This window comes from Oxyura jamaicensis, assembly GCF_011077185.1.
Source record: "Oxyura jamaicensis isolate SHBP4307 breed ruddy duck chromosome 20 unlocalized genomic scaffold, BPBGC_Ojam_1.0 oxy20_random_OJ70788, whole genome shotgun sequence".
NCBI lineage: Eukaryota > Metazoa > Chordata > Aves > Anseriformes > Anatidae > Oxyura > Oxyura jamaicensis.
The window spans coordinates 6,453-19,982 of record NW_023304553.1 but is presented as its reverse complement, the minus strand read 5'-3'; the positions used below and the strand labels follow the sequence as shown (position 1 = coordinate 19,982).

Here is a 13,530-nt window from a genome sequence, read left to right as displayed (position 1 = left end):
AGGACCGCAGCGCATCGCTGGCATGGGAAGGGAGGGCAGGTTCGGTCCCTTCGGAAGGCACTGCTAGGTGGGAGCCCGCCCTTCGGCTGAAAACACTTGGATTCTAGTGCTTGAAGGAAGCTCTGGCAAGTGGGGAAAGGAGAAGGCAGCAGAGACCTTGTGCCTGAAGAGGGCTGCCTGCTGATAAGGGCCCCTGCAGAAGCTGGGTTAAGCTCTCAGTGGTGGCGGGCAGGAGGGCCCTTGTTACAGCATTTCTGGGTGGGATGTCAGCGACTTCGGCTGAATCCTGGAAACCTGCGCAGAATCAGGACAACGAAACACCAGCTATTTCTCCGTCTGGCCGCGTCCCACCTCCTAATACATTAAGCACTCTGACAAAGCTGTTAATTTACCGGTGGGTCCTCCTCCAGGCGGCTCGTCCCTCTCCCTTCCCTGCCCGGTTGGGTGCCCATCGTGCTCGGCCGCAGCAGCAGCCCCGGTGTCCTTCATCTCCAGGGGCCGGTTACTGCCAGGCAGCGAGAGCCTCACGCTCCTGCAGCATCGCCTCCCGCGGGGCCGGCGATGCCTGCACCGGGACGGGGGCACGGGGGGGCTCCACAGGGCCTGTGGGGTGCCGCGGGGTGCCGCGGGGTGCTGCTGCCCTTCAGCCAGCTCCTTCTGCAAGACAGCGGGTGGGTGAGCATCGGGGCAAGTGTTATTCATGGGTGCTGGTGGGGGGGTGTATGCTTTTATTTTTTAACCTGACTTCCTAGAATTTCCTGAGAGATGTCGAGGCTTGCTCCGGTCCCAGAATAAAGCAGATTCTGCATTGTCCTGGGCCTGAACGGGTTAATTTTTGTGCTTCTCTCCCCAGCTCGCTGCGGACTCTGGCTGGGACAGAACATCTGTCTGTTGCTATGGCTGCAGTACACTTGAAGGGGATGACTGGATAATTATTGCAAACATCCATCCTGCCTGATGTGCTCCCGGACCCTCGCTGGCCTGAGCGCAGGGGCAGCGGCCGGCAGGTTGGGAGCAGAACTTGGGCCACGGAGATCCTACCTCGGGATGGCGTGCTGGCAACACCTTTTCATTTGCATAATTAATGAGGCCGAGGCTGCAGGGCTCCTGGGAAATCCGACGCAGAGCAGCAGCGATGAAATGGCACGGAGGGCTCCAGCCTTCTCCGTGGCTCAGAGCTCTGCTCGCTGCTAACGCCCCGCTTTGGAGCTACAGGGGAGTTTGCTCTCCCATTTCCATTAATTCACCACCCACTTCTATCTGAACAGATTGCTCCGGGCCCAATCCTGCAAATACCTCCTGCAGGCGTGGGTCCCTGGCCTGCCTGCTGGCAGCAGGCTCTGGCCGGAGCAGCATGCGGGCACATGCAGCTCCTGGCGCAAACCCCATCGCCTTCAGTGCCGAACGCGCCAGGCAGAGGCCTCGGGAGCTGCAGGGGTCCCAGTCCTGGCACGGACCCACGGCTTCCCCAGGCTTCTCCCACCCAGGCTGGCTGCTGCACACAGCCAGGCAGCTCCTCGGTGACCTGCTGGGTGGAGCTGTGCCTGCTGCTCACCACGACAGTGCCCGGGCACCATCCTGTGCATGCAGCGGCGATGCTGGCGCAGCCACCAGCCGGTACGTCCCCCATCCCCTGCGTGCAGGCACCTCAAGCCAAGGAGGTTGTCGCTCTGCAATGTGAGCACCTTGCCATTGCTCCCCGCTGCTGCCTGCTTGGTTAATCCCTAGGTGCCAGGGCCCAGCCCCGCCACCACGGCTGCACGTGCTCTTCCCGCAGGCTGCCCTTCTGCAGGGACGCGGCACGGCACGGCACGGCCCAGCGCCGCCCCCGGGCTCCTTCCTCCACACCCAGGAGTTGGCCAGCATGTGCCCGCAGCGCCCACGGCCTCTTTGTTCCTGATTTCGCTGCTGTTCTTTCTGCCTGCTGGCGTTTAAACCCTGCCCAGGATCTAACCCTGGGGGATGTTCAGGAGTTCAGACCTGTCCTTGCATTTGGTCGATTGTCCCCATTTCTGCCAATTCCCACCTCTGAATTAATAGAGCAAAAAATGACAGAGATTCCCCTTCTGACCCAATACTGCTGCCCTCTTTGCTTAACTGTGCAACTTCAATGCACCCATTGTACATTTTTTTTCTGTTTATCAACAAGTGGAGGGATAGTGAGTCAGAGGGTGGAGCTGGGGCCAGGATGAGCACAGGCAGCCGCGGCCACTGGCCGACAAGCAGCATCGCAGCAGGGACCCTCCGCCGGGGCTGCGTGAGCTCGGAAGCCTAGGAAGGCTGTGTGGGACAAGACTGCCCCTTGCTTTCCCAGTTATCTATGACACTGGCAATAAATAACAGAATGTTTCATACAGCGCTTCGCATCCGTAGAGTGCTCTGCAAACACAAGTCAGTGTGGAGCATTTCCAGAGGCTGAGCGCCTTGCTCGGAGCTGGTGGCAGGTGGGGAGCAGGATGAGGTCCGTGCGCCTCCCCGCACAGCCTCTTAGACAGGAGGGAGGGGGCCAGGGGGAGGACCGTGGGCTGCTCCCTGGGCCCTGGATGATCGTTATCATCCGAGCATTTTTGTGTATGATTCAATAAACCCCTTCGCTTGCACAACTTGATTCTCATCAGCATGACTCAGGTGCAAATGATCTGCTCACATTAGCAAGTGATGGAGTTGGACCCCATGGCTACAAAACCTTGGGGAGATCCTAATTTTGATTCAGTTCAGCCTGGAGGGCACAGTCAAATGCTTCCCTCCTTGAGGCCTTTGCAGAGGGAATGGGGCAAATGAGGGTGGATCACAGGTACTACGCTGGCTCTGCAAATGGGGCTCCCAGGCATACCCAGGGCTTGCATCTCTTTGCTAAGGCTGCAGAAGGTCTGTCAAAGTTTGGGGGGAGCCCTCTGACCCCGGGAGGTCCCCATGCCCAGCCCCAGGACACTCTGTGTCCCACTGTCCCACGTTGGGCCCTAGCCCCAGGCGGGCTGGGTGCCAGGAGGGATGCGCAGGGAGCTGGCTGCAAAGCGACTGCAGGCGCTCAGCACCTCCAAAAACCCAGCCGTGGGGATGCCCGGCTCTGTCTGGGGGCATCTCACCTTCAGGTGCCTGTGTGTGGAGGTGACAGGTCTGAAAACACACAGGAACCTGTGAGCTGCAGGTCTGTGGGAGCGTGTCCAGGCGGGAGGATCGCTGAGGTGGGTAGAAAAAGATGCCACTCTCCGTCCTGCCCACAGCAGGGGCCAATGTCTGTGGTGTCCTGAAGCTGTAGGGAAGCATCCCCGCCAGCTTCCAAGGCTGCAGGGACTGTAGGGGAGAGGCCGGCTGCAGTTCTCCTTGGATTTGTGATTCTGGGGGAAGGGCAGGAGAACGCAGGCTGTCATGTGGCAGGGTGCAGGGCGTTATCCCTGGCAGATCCCGTGCCCGTCCGGAGGTGAGCCAGGTCACTACTGAGCTCTGCAGGAGGAAGGGCTCCTGTGGGCAGCTTCAGTCCCATCCTCAGCCCCACTGCAGGCAGGGAGGGGAACAAGGGGGGTCACTGCAAAGCCGTGCTGAGGTACGGAGCCGTGCCCCTGCAGAGCAGGGAGCGGGGACAGCAGGAGCACGGTGCAGGGCTCGCCCCAAACCCACCCTCGCCTGGAGCTCGAGATGGGGCCTGGTGTGGGGATGGAGGCTTGCCACCCCCCTGCCTCCTGGGTTTGGCCCCATTTCCAACGTGTCTTGGCACCATATGGTGCTTGCTTTATTTGTTCTGCTGCGGCTCGGGAAGGAGGGCAGGCTTTCATTGTCTGGGAGAGGAGGTGGGACGCAGGACGGGAACGTGCCCGTGTCCCGCGGGATGCCCGCCCGAGCCGGGGCTCCCCGGGCTGCGGGGCAGCGACCCCCGCTCGGTGCGGACCCGAAGCCAGAGGGGCCCGGCGGGGGACGGCTGCCGGCCCAGCACCCTCGCGGCTGCGGAGCTGAGCACCCCGGAGCGGGGCGCGGGCTGGGGGAGGAACGCGTGGCAGCGCCGACCTGACTCATCGCAGCCCGGCAGCGCTGCTGCGACAGGGATGCTGGGCGAGCCCAGCACCGAAAAGTGACAGCTCGCTCCTCCCACCCGGGCTGAGGGGAGCAGGAGCCTGCCTTCTCCGCACGCCTGGGGCCGGGGGAGCCGCTGTCCCGCTCCGTGCTGCTCGGCGCCGCCGCAGCCCCCGGCCCGCAGCCCCCGGCCCGCAGCCCCCGGCCCGCAGCCCCCGCAGCCCCCACGCTCCCCTCCGCTCCCTTCCCTCCGCCCGGGGCTCGGCTCGCTGCTATTTAACTACAGAGACGGGGGAGGGGGAGAGGTTGCGTTGGAACCTCGCAGGCCCATCCCTGCGAGATTTACATTTTTTTTTTTTACTGGCCCCTAAATAAGACATTTCTGGGAGGGAGCGAACGCCTCTCCCCCCTTCCCCCAGACGCCGAGCGCCGCGGCAGCGGCAGCCGCTCGGGAAGGGGAGCGGGAGGCTGGCTGCGGGCACAGCCGTGCCCTGCACGCTCACGGTGCCCTGCTGCTCTCCTGCCCTGCGCAGGAAGATCCTTTTTCTCGGTGGTTTCAGAATTCACAGGCTTTCGTGCTGCTGACCTGGGAGCAGGTCCCGTCCCTCTCCACGCGCGGGAGGAGTCCCGGAGGCAGCGAGGCTGCAGGCAGCTGCACAAACCCGCACTTTTTAATTTTTTTTTTTTTTTTTTGCTAGAATTTCCAGTATGTCCCTCCTCTCGTGTATAATTTAGTCGCATGAAAAGAAGCCGTGCAAGGAGGGGAGAGGATGGGGAAACTTGCAAAGTCAGCCATGGAGAGGGAATCTGTGTCAGAAAGCATTACAAAGGGAGCTGGGGGATTGGCTCCAGTTGCTTCCAGTTGCTGTTTGTTTGTGCCAACCCCTTAGGAGATTGCCCAGTGCAATGCACGGCTCTTTCTTTCCCTGCGTCCCTCTCTCTCCTTTTATTGCACTGCAGACTCCGGCTGGGACAGCCCATCTCTGTTGCTATGGCTGCAATATGCTGGAAGGGTTTGGCCGGATAATAATTGCGAGCATCTCTCTCCTTCCTGCCTTGTGCTTCCCCGTCCCCTGTCCAGAGATCTCGCGGCTCAGCGGCTCTCCAGCATCGCTCCGTCTCCTCCGCGGCGAGAGCCGCAGCGCGGATGCTGCGCCCGTCCGAGCGGGCAGGGCTGGGCGCCGCGCTCCGCCGGGCGGCTCTGCGGGGCCGGGGACGAGGAGGAGGAGGAGGACGAGCCCCGTCCCCAGCCCGTCCCTCCTGGGGGAGCGGCGGGCGGCGCGGCGCAGCTGATCCCGGCCGCGGTGCGCAGCTGAGCCGCCGCCTGCCCTCCCCGCCTGCCCTCCCCGCCAGCTGCCGCAGCGGGGGCGGCGGAGCCCGGCCGGGGGCGGGGGGCGGCGGCCCGGGCAGCCCCTGCCCCGCCGCGGCAGTCCCCGGGCTCTCCCCCCCCCCTCCTACCCCGGGCTCCCCCCGGCCCCCGCCCGCAGCGAGCAGCGCGGGCCGGGCTGGGAGGGTGCAGGGGGCCTCGGCTGAGGATGAGGGAAATGAAAGTGGAAGGCAGGGGAGGGCAGGGCGGGGGACGCCGGAGGGGGTGGGGGGGCAACAACTCCCCGCTGCGGGAAGGAAGAAAGGGCTGCGCGGGGGCGTGCGGCGGTGCTGGACACGGGGTTGGAGCGGTGCCCGGGCAGCCCCAGCGCCGGGCTCGCGCAGCCGGGGGGAAAGCACCGGGCTGCGCCCGCCCCGTTCGCCTCCCGGTGCCTGAGCCCGGCGGAGACGGGAGCGAGGGCGGGCGGTGCCGTTTGCCGCCTCCCGGCAGCCGCGGGAGCAGATGGAGGCAGGGAGGGATGCGGGGAGGGCGCCCGCAGCCGGGGCCGGGAGCGCCGCAGCGCGGGGGCTGCAGCCTGGTGGGGAGCGCCCGAGGCTGGGCGGCGGGCAGGGACCCCGGGCGGGGCAGGCAGGGGCCGAGCCCCGTGGGCTGTGCCATCCTGGGGCCTCGGCTGTGCCTCCTGCAGAGGGTTCACTCGGCAGCACGCGGCTGCACCCACGCTCGGCTTCCTCTGGTGCCAGAGCCGGGTGTGCCAGCGCTGGTGCAGGTGGTGTCTGGGGAGAACCCCCGGCTGCAGGCGAGGTTCGTCTCATGAGCTGTGGCCCCAGTGGGGAAGGCAGCAGCAGCACACCGAGCCCCGTCCCGCATGGGCTCCATCCACCCTGGCCCTCGCTGTGGGAGCCGCCCATGCTGCACACCCACGGCTGCCGAGGGCTGCGGCAGGCCCTGACGGGACTGCGGCTGAGCTGCGGTGCTTTCCCCACATGGGTGCCCTGTGCCCACCGGGTACCCCCTCTGCATCTGCCCACGGGCACCCACGGATCAGTGAGGCCGGGAGCAGAGGGCAGGGGAGCTCCCACACACTGTGTGGTTGGGGGGCCGGGGGGCAGCAGGGCCATCACAAGCACAGGGCCCTGGCGGTGGTGCAGTGTGGCAGCGAGTGTCACGGCCCCACCGCTGCCTCCCGGCCCCCGCTCCCCTCCAGCACCCGCTGTGCACGGCGCTGTGCCTCCCGCGCTCCTGATTACCATCTTGTTTTGAGCCGCTACAGCGGCTGTAATTTGATGCTCTCAAAGTTGGTGTTTACAAGGGACAAGGCAGCCATCAGAGGGCTCTTCTTGTTCTCCCAGTGAAAGAATATTCCTCTCAGCAGCGTGCGCCTGCTCTGTGTGCCAAGCGCTGCCCGGGTTACACCCAGCATCTTTCAGAAACCTGTATGGGGTCAGCAGCTCCGGAGCCTCCCGGCAGAGCCTGCCGCATGCTGTGTGGCCTCCCCCTGGGGCAGTGGTTCAGGACCCACACTGGTGTGCTTGGTGGGGCAGCGGGTGCAGACCCGGAGCATTCAGCTGTGCAGGGCCAGTTTGCCCTCCGGTGCCTGTGCCGGCCGCGCACCCTCCCCAGGCTGCCCGCCAGGCAGGAGGTGCATGGGGGCTGGTGAGCTCGCGGCCCCGCAGGACTCATCAGCTCCCTGTTGACAAATCCTTTCACTCGCAAGCAAGCGGAGCAGGACGGAGCCTGGCGCGAGGCTCCCCAGCATGGCTGCAGCCCCACACCACCGTGTCCTCGCTGGGACAGGCTGGTGCTTTGATTGCTGCTGGGACTCCATGAGTTGCCCACCTCCGCCAGGCAGCCTCAGGACCCCTGCTCCAGGGGGGCTCATCTGCAGGCCCGGGGAGGCCCCGCTGCTCTCCCTGCTCTCATTTTTGCTAGGGCTGAGGCTGAGCCCCTGACCACGCTCCAGCCCAGGGCACGCACGGTTCCCGTGCGAGTGCCCCAGCGGGGTCCGGGCGCTTTGGCACCGCTCCTGCAGCACAGCGTGACGTTGGGCTGCGCCTGCCGAACAGATGGCACCACCGCACCCGGCGTCGCCGCAGCCGGTTTGGTGACAGAGGAGGACCTGCTGCCCCCAAGCCTGTTCGTCACGGCCAGGAGCGGGGAGCTGCGCCCCGGCCCATCCGAGGGGCCCTCGGGGGGGCTGTTTGCAAAACGCCATCGACAAGGGCAGACTCCGCTCCAGGCAGGTCTCGGGTAGCAGCAGCGCAGGGATCAGCAGCAATAAAAGCTCTGCAAGCCCTTTGTGTTGCGCTGTGTTTAGGCAATGCTGTCTATCACAGGGCAGCAGACCCTCCCTTTTTTTTTTTCTTTTTTTTTTTTTTTTTTTTTTTTTTTTTTTTTTTTTGTGTGTGTGTGCCCCCAGCTGATGGGAGCCCTGCTGGGAGGGGAGCGATAGATAAAGGCCAAACTGCTAACGAGAGGGAGACATTCTTTCGGGCGAGCCCTTGAGTGGGAGGAATTGGGGCCTGGGGGCACCTGGGCTGGGGCAGGGCTGAGGGGAGGAGGCCCCGGGGCAGGTTAGAAATCAGGGCACAGCCTGGGCCTGGGGAGGGCTGAGCTGGAGGCAGAGCCTGGTGTGGGACCGGGAGGCTGCGGCGGTTCACGGCGCTGTTGTTGCAGCCACCCGCTTGTGACACCGGTGGCGAGGCGGTGGCGTGTGCTGTGCTCTGAGACAACGTGAGTGCTGCGCCTGGGCCCGGGCACCCGCTGCGTTGGGCGGGTGGAGCTGCCCAGAGCGTGGGGGGCATGGGAGGGTGCGACTCAACCCTGCGGGATGGGGCACAGGGAGGGGAGAGCGTGGTCCCAGGGGATGGTGGGCAGAGGAGCGGCAGTCTGCTCCCCCTGCCCTGGCCAGGATGGCTCTTGGCTGTGTCCCAGGGGTGACAGAGCTGCGGGAACATCACCTGCGAGCTGTTCTCGTCCCTGGTGCTGCGCTCGCCTCTGCGCATCCCAGCGGTCCCCGAGCCAAGAGCGGGGCCTGGGCTTGGCCTGGCTCTTCCCTCAGACCTTGCTCCTGTCTGTACGCTTGGTTTCCAGGCAGAGCCTTAAAAATGACATGCACACAAGTACTAAAAAAAGCATAATTTTATTCAATAACTGCATTGTATGCTTAGCATTCGCTTGCATGTGAGATGGATCAAGCAGAAAAGCTGGTGAAAAGGCGTGTGCTCCCCCTTCCTGCAACCTGCTCCAGCAGTGCTCGGAGCCGCTCTGTGCCTGCAGCCCCACGCGGGGGGGCTCCTCCTGGGGGGCTCTGCGGCCCCATCCCCTGGCACAGCAGGGCCTCGGCCGGGCCTCGGCAGCAGCTGGGGCCCTGGCACCCGCCGGCGTCCTGCGTGCCCTAGATAGGTGGTGGCGTGGTAGCTCCTATATATATGTGTGTATAAAAAGCCAGCTCCTCAGTAGTGAAGCTAAAAATACCAGCCTGCCTGGTTCAGTAACCAGATGCCTTGAGCTAGCCCCCAAAGAGCCCGTGGTTCCTATTGTTATTATTTTTAATCGGCTCCCAGCAAAGGCAGCCTGACGGATGACCTGCCCCCTACGTGGCACGTTGTGGGGTGGGACGGGGTCCCCAAGGCACCGTCCCCAGGTGATGGAAGGACCAGGGGCACTTGGTCTTCAGTTCTGTTGCGTCCTGCAGAAAGCTGGGAAATGGAGAAAGGGGTGACTGATGTGACACGGCTCCTGCCCTCCCAGGAGGGGGTCCAGGGGCTCCCGGGGGCCAGGGCACAGGATTGCCAAGGCAGGCGGTGGACGTGGTGCCCCCGGGGTGATGCTCAGGGGGTGGCCTCGGGGTGGCTCCGGGGCTCCTGGCTGGGAAAACCAAGCAGCAAAGGGCTTGTGGGGACCGGGGGGGAAGCTGGTGCTGCCGGGGGGGCGTTGAGTAGGGAGGAGGCGACCGCTGCGGGCTGGGAGCGGTGGGGCAGAGGATGGAGAGAGGGGGGGATGCTTGGAGGAGAGAGGGCTGCGGGAGGGAGCGGGGGGGGGGGGGGGGGGGCTGGCGGCAGGGCCGGGGCAGAGAAGGGCTGCGGGGATGCCCGGGGGCTGCGGGGAGCGGCGGGGGACGGGGCGGGGGCGGCGCGGGGCCGCTGCGCGGTGCTTTGGCTCCCTCTGCCGCTCCGCAACGCGCACCGCAGGCACCGGGGGGCGGCCCGGGGGCGGGGGGGGGGCAGAACCTCTCCCTCGAGCGTGCACTCGATGTGGGGAAGGCGGGGGGACGAGGGGGAACAGGCGGAACAGAGGGTCCTGCCCGGGGCCCCCCACTCGGCTCGGGGTGGGAGCAGGGCCAGGCGGGGGGTGCTGCATCGCTGCTTCTATGGGGCTGGTTTGGTAAGGGGGGGTCCTAGGGCTGCAGGGCTGTGTGCTTGGGACATCCTTGGCTGGGGCCCTGGGGTCCTGGCTGAGCCAGAGCCCCCTGTACGTGGCTCTGTCCTGCTGCTGGGGGGGTGTATGTGCAGCCTGGGGGTGCTGGAGCGTGCCCAGGGTGGGGGGAGCGCATGGGAGCCCCGCACCGAAGGCATCACCATAGGGTGGATGCACAAGGACGTGCAAAAAAGTGAGCAGTGCCGTGGTGCTCGGTGTAGTGATGCTTGCGGTGCCCTCGTTCAAGCAATGCCTGCTGTCCGCAGGCTGACCGTGTCCCTCTTGTCATTCACCACCCCAGGGGCTGGCGTGGAACAAAGCCTGGGGAAGGATTTGGGCTTGGCCATCGGTGGGGGCACGCACAGTCCTTCCTCGGGCCATTCCCTGAAACCCTTCCTGAGGGCACCCTGCACAAGGGCTGGCGTTGCCCTGGGGCTCAGGGCTTCTGTTGTGGGGATGCTCTGAGAGGGGAGATGCCATGCTGCAGGAGCTGGCATGGTCTTCCCTGCCTGGTGTTTTGCAGCAGTACCATCATCGCTGGGGCTGCTAGGAGCACGCGTTCGAACAAAGATGTTCCCTGGAGTCACGAGGTGCGCTGGCAGCACAAGGGTTAACCCCGCTTTCCCTCTCTTTCCATGGCGAACTCGGTGGCGTGGTCGGGGATAACCTCGTTAGCGGCTGCGCTGCAGCAGCGATGCCCCTGGGACAGAGCAGACCTATAAAATGGAGCTGTGCACTGCAGGGAGCGCGGGGAAATGGTCGTTGAGCTCATGGGGCGCAGCCCCCCCCCCCCCCCCAGGAGTGGGGCTGGGGGTGCTCGGGGGGTTGCAGTGGGGAGCAGCTGGGGCTGGGGGACGGGGCGGGTTCATTCCTGCGGGACCGGGGTGCTGGTGGTGGAGCTGTGCCCACAAAGGAAGAGATTGCAACCAGTCCTGGATCAGGGGGCTCCAAAATAGCTGGGGCAGGCAGCAGGGGCATGAGCAGCTGCCTTTGGGCACCCGCGTGGTGCAAACTGCACAGCTGAGAGCGGCGGGGCTGGGGGCACGGCCGATCCCCTCCCGTTTTGCTGCTGCTCGGATGGGCTGCGGGGCTCCTGCCACCTTCCTCAGGCCGGGGCTGGCGCCGGTGCCCGGGCATTGTTTGCTTTGTGTGCCACGGGCCCTGTTTCTGGTGGCCACGTCCCCGTGCTGCGGGAGAAGATGGGTTCCTTATGCCTCAGCATTCATTTGCTCTGCTGATCGACAGCCTGCGGTCTGGCTGAGCAACCCCAATTGTTCCCAGTGTGCCTGGACAAAGAGATGCCTAGAGAGATGGCAAGGCTCAGGAAGGGAGGACATGCTAGGAATATTTCCAGTGCCTCGCACACAACTGGCTTCTCCCCCCTCCTGCAGGAATGGGCAGCCCAGGCTCACGCGCAGGGTTTCTCCCGGTGCCGTGAGCAGGGTGCAGCAGTGCCTGCCCTGGGGAGGGCTGTCCCCGCCATCCCCCTCCGGCCACGGCAGCCTCCAGGCAGCAGCAGCCTCCCCTTGGAGGCTGAGATGGTGCTGGAGGAGCTGGGGCTGCCCCGGGAAGCCTGTGGGGTCACCACCATAATGGAGCGTTTGTTTCCTACCATAGGGGTCGTGGAGGCCCCGCTGTGCAAACCCAGGGCCTGGCCTCTGTTGCAAGGAATTTGCTGATCTGTGGGGTTAGGGCACCTGAACTTGTTCTTGCAATTGCTCTAGTCTGATGTGGAGAGCTGGGGCCAGTCGTGTTTTCACCATACCCCTGGTCCCCGACCAGTCCTGGTGCCGTTGGTCCCAGTGCACTTGTGCCCACCAAGCCGGGGCTGTGCCGGGAGAGGACCCTCTGCTGCCAGCTCCCAGCGGGGCATCCCCCCCAAGCCCTGTTCGCAGGCACAGCCTGGGAGCAGAAATGGAGCAAAGGACAAAGCCGTGGCTGCGTTAGCGATGCAGGTGCCCTGCCTGCATGCCCTGCGTGAACCAGGCAGGCGAGGTGAGCTGGTGCTGGTTCACCGTCCACCGCAGTCCCACTGTCTCCTTCCAGCGAGGTCTGCTGGGCCCCGCCACCATCTCTTCCACAGCAAACGCTTTCTAGGAAAAGCTCTTGGCACTTCTCCATAGGTATTTGTGTTTTCTGGTTGCATCTGGTCTGGTTCCAGCTCCTTGCACTGGAGACCCTGGCTGCAGGAGGGGACGGTGCTCAGTGGATGTAGCTCACGCCGGGCGGGCAGGCGCTGAGGGGCTCTGCCCAGAATATCAGCCATGTGGAGCCCCACGTGCCCCAGTGGGTCCCTGTTCCCAGGGTGGTGGCACTGCGCGGTGGTGGCACTGCCCCAGGGCCCCTCCCGCTGCCCCTCCCAGGGGTGAGCTGGGGGCTGCTGTACCCAGGGAAACAAAGCGGATTTGGGAGCTGCAGTTTGCAGCGTGAGTTTTTGCTGGGCTGGGCCCCCAGAACCACCCTGTGACAGCCGGGATGCTGCTTGGCCCCAAAACTTAGAGAGAAATTGGGGATGGGGAGGCGTGGGGTACAGAGGGGCAGGGCTGGTTGCTGCCACGGTGCTCAGCGCAGGACTGAAGCCACGATGGAGGCAATCCCTCCTTGCCTGCTGGGGAGGAGGGCTTCCCTACAGCCCTGCTGAGGGCTTGGCCTGGTGCTGAGCTGGGCTCCGGGCTGCTGTGAGGACCGGCTTTCTTCTCCCCGGCTCGTCTGTGGTCTAACCTACAAAATCCTCGCCTCCCACAGCCCGTCCCCAGCCACTGGGCAGCCCCAGCTTCAGCTGCCCTATTTTGCAAACAGGAAAAAGCCCGGCCGTGGATAAAGACCGGGTTCTCAGAAGAGCTCAGCCTGCGGCAGCTGCCCGAGCCCTGGGAAAGCGGGGGCTCCCCCGGGAGCTCGGCCGCTGCCCGGTGCGACCTGCTCAAGGTCAGGCAGAGCCGCAGCGCCCGGTTCCTTCCTCCCCGCCGGCCGCAGGCGGCAGCGGAAGCGGGGCCTGCGTCTGCTGCGCTGCCCCGGGCAGGGGGAGGGCGGCGGGGCCGCCGGGGCTTTTGTTCTCAGGCCTTGGGGGGCTCCTTTGCACGTGAGGGAAATGGCACCGGTGTCTCGCCGAGGGGAGAAGGTGCCACGTCCTAAAGCTTCCTGGCCCCCCTCCGTCATAGTTTTCGGCCACGGCTGGCGATTGCAGATGCATCGAAGCCATGCCGGGGGGGCGGGGGGGAAGATGCGGATGCAGCCCCCGTTCTCCCCTGTGGCCATGTGGGAGGCTGGAGGGGCAGGCGGGAGCACGGAGCACTGCACTGTGCCCCCCCAGCTTCAGGAGAGACCTCCTGGGGTGCAGTGGGGTGGCCCCAGATGTGTTGCGGCTGCGGCCATGCGGAGCTGCCCCTGCCCCTCTGCAGCCCCCGCCGCGGGGTCTGGGCAGGAGCCTGGGAGGCATTGGGGGGGAGCTGCGGCGCGGCTGCACCGGAGGAAATGGGCCGAGAAAGCCTTGGGGGAGGCAAACCGCTGCAGAAGTACGGTTAGCTTCACCCTGCGCTGCAAGAGGCCCCCGCTTCCCCCGCGCCCGCTGCCCCGCGGAGATTAGCCCTCGGCTGGCTGGGCTTGACGGGCAGCCGGAAGAGGCCGCGCACACCGGGCGCCGCGGGAGGCCCCGCTGCCTGCCAGGAAACCCCGAGGAACGGGCACCGCAGCAGCCCCTGCTCGTGGCACCGTCCCCGCTCGGCCCTCCCCGTGCTCTGCTGCTGCTCGGGGCTGCACTCGCCGGCCAAACCCCAGCACAG

The 13,530-nt window shown here is 65.3% G+C and overlaps 1 long non-coding RNA gene across 1 annotated transcript; it reads left to right on the top strand.

Annotated features, from left to right (window-relative positions):
• Positions 1-227: 227 nt before the first annotated feature.
• LOC118158134 lies at positions 228-13,140 on the top strand. Its single transcript, XR_004746798.1, has 3 exons — positions 228-1,520; positions 12,164-12,168; positions 13,130-13,140. It is a non-coding gene; the product is annotated as an uncharacterized LOC118158134 (long non-coding RNA).
• The last annotated feature ends 390 nt before the right edge of the window (positions 13,141-13,530 follow it).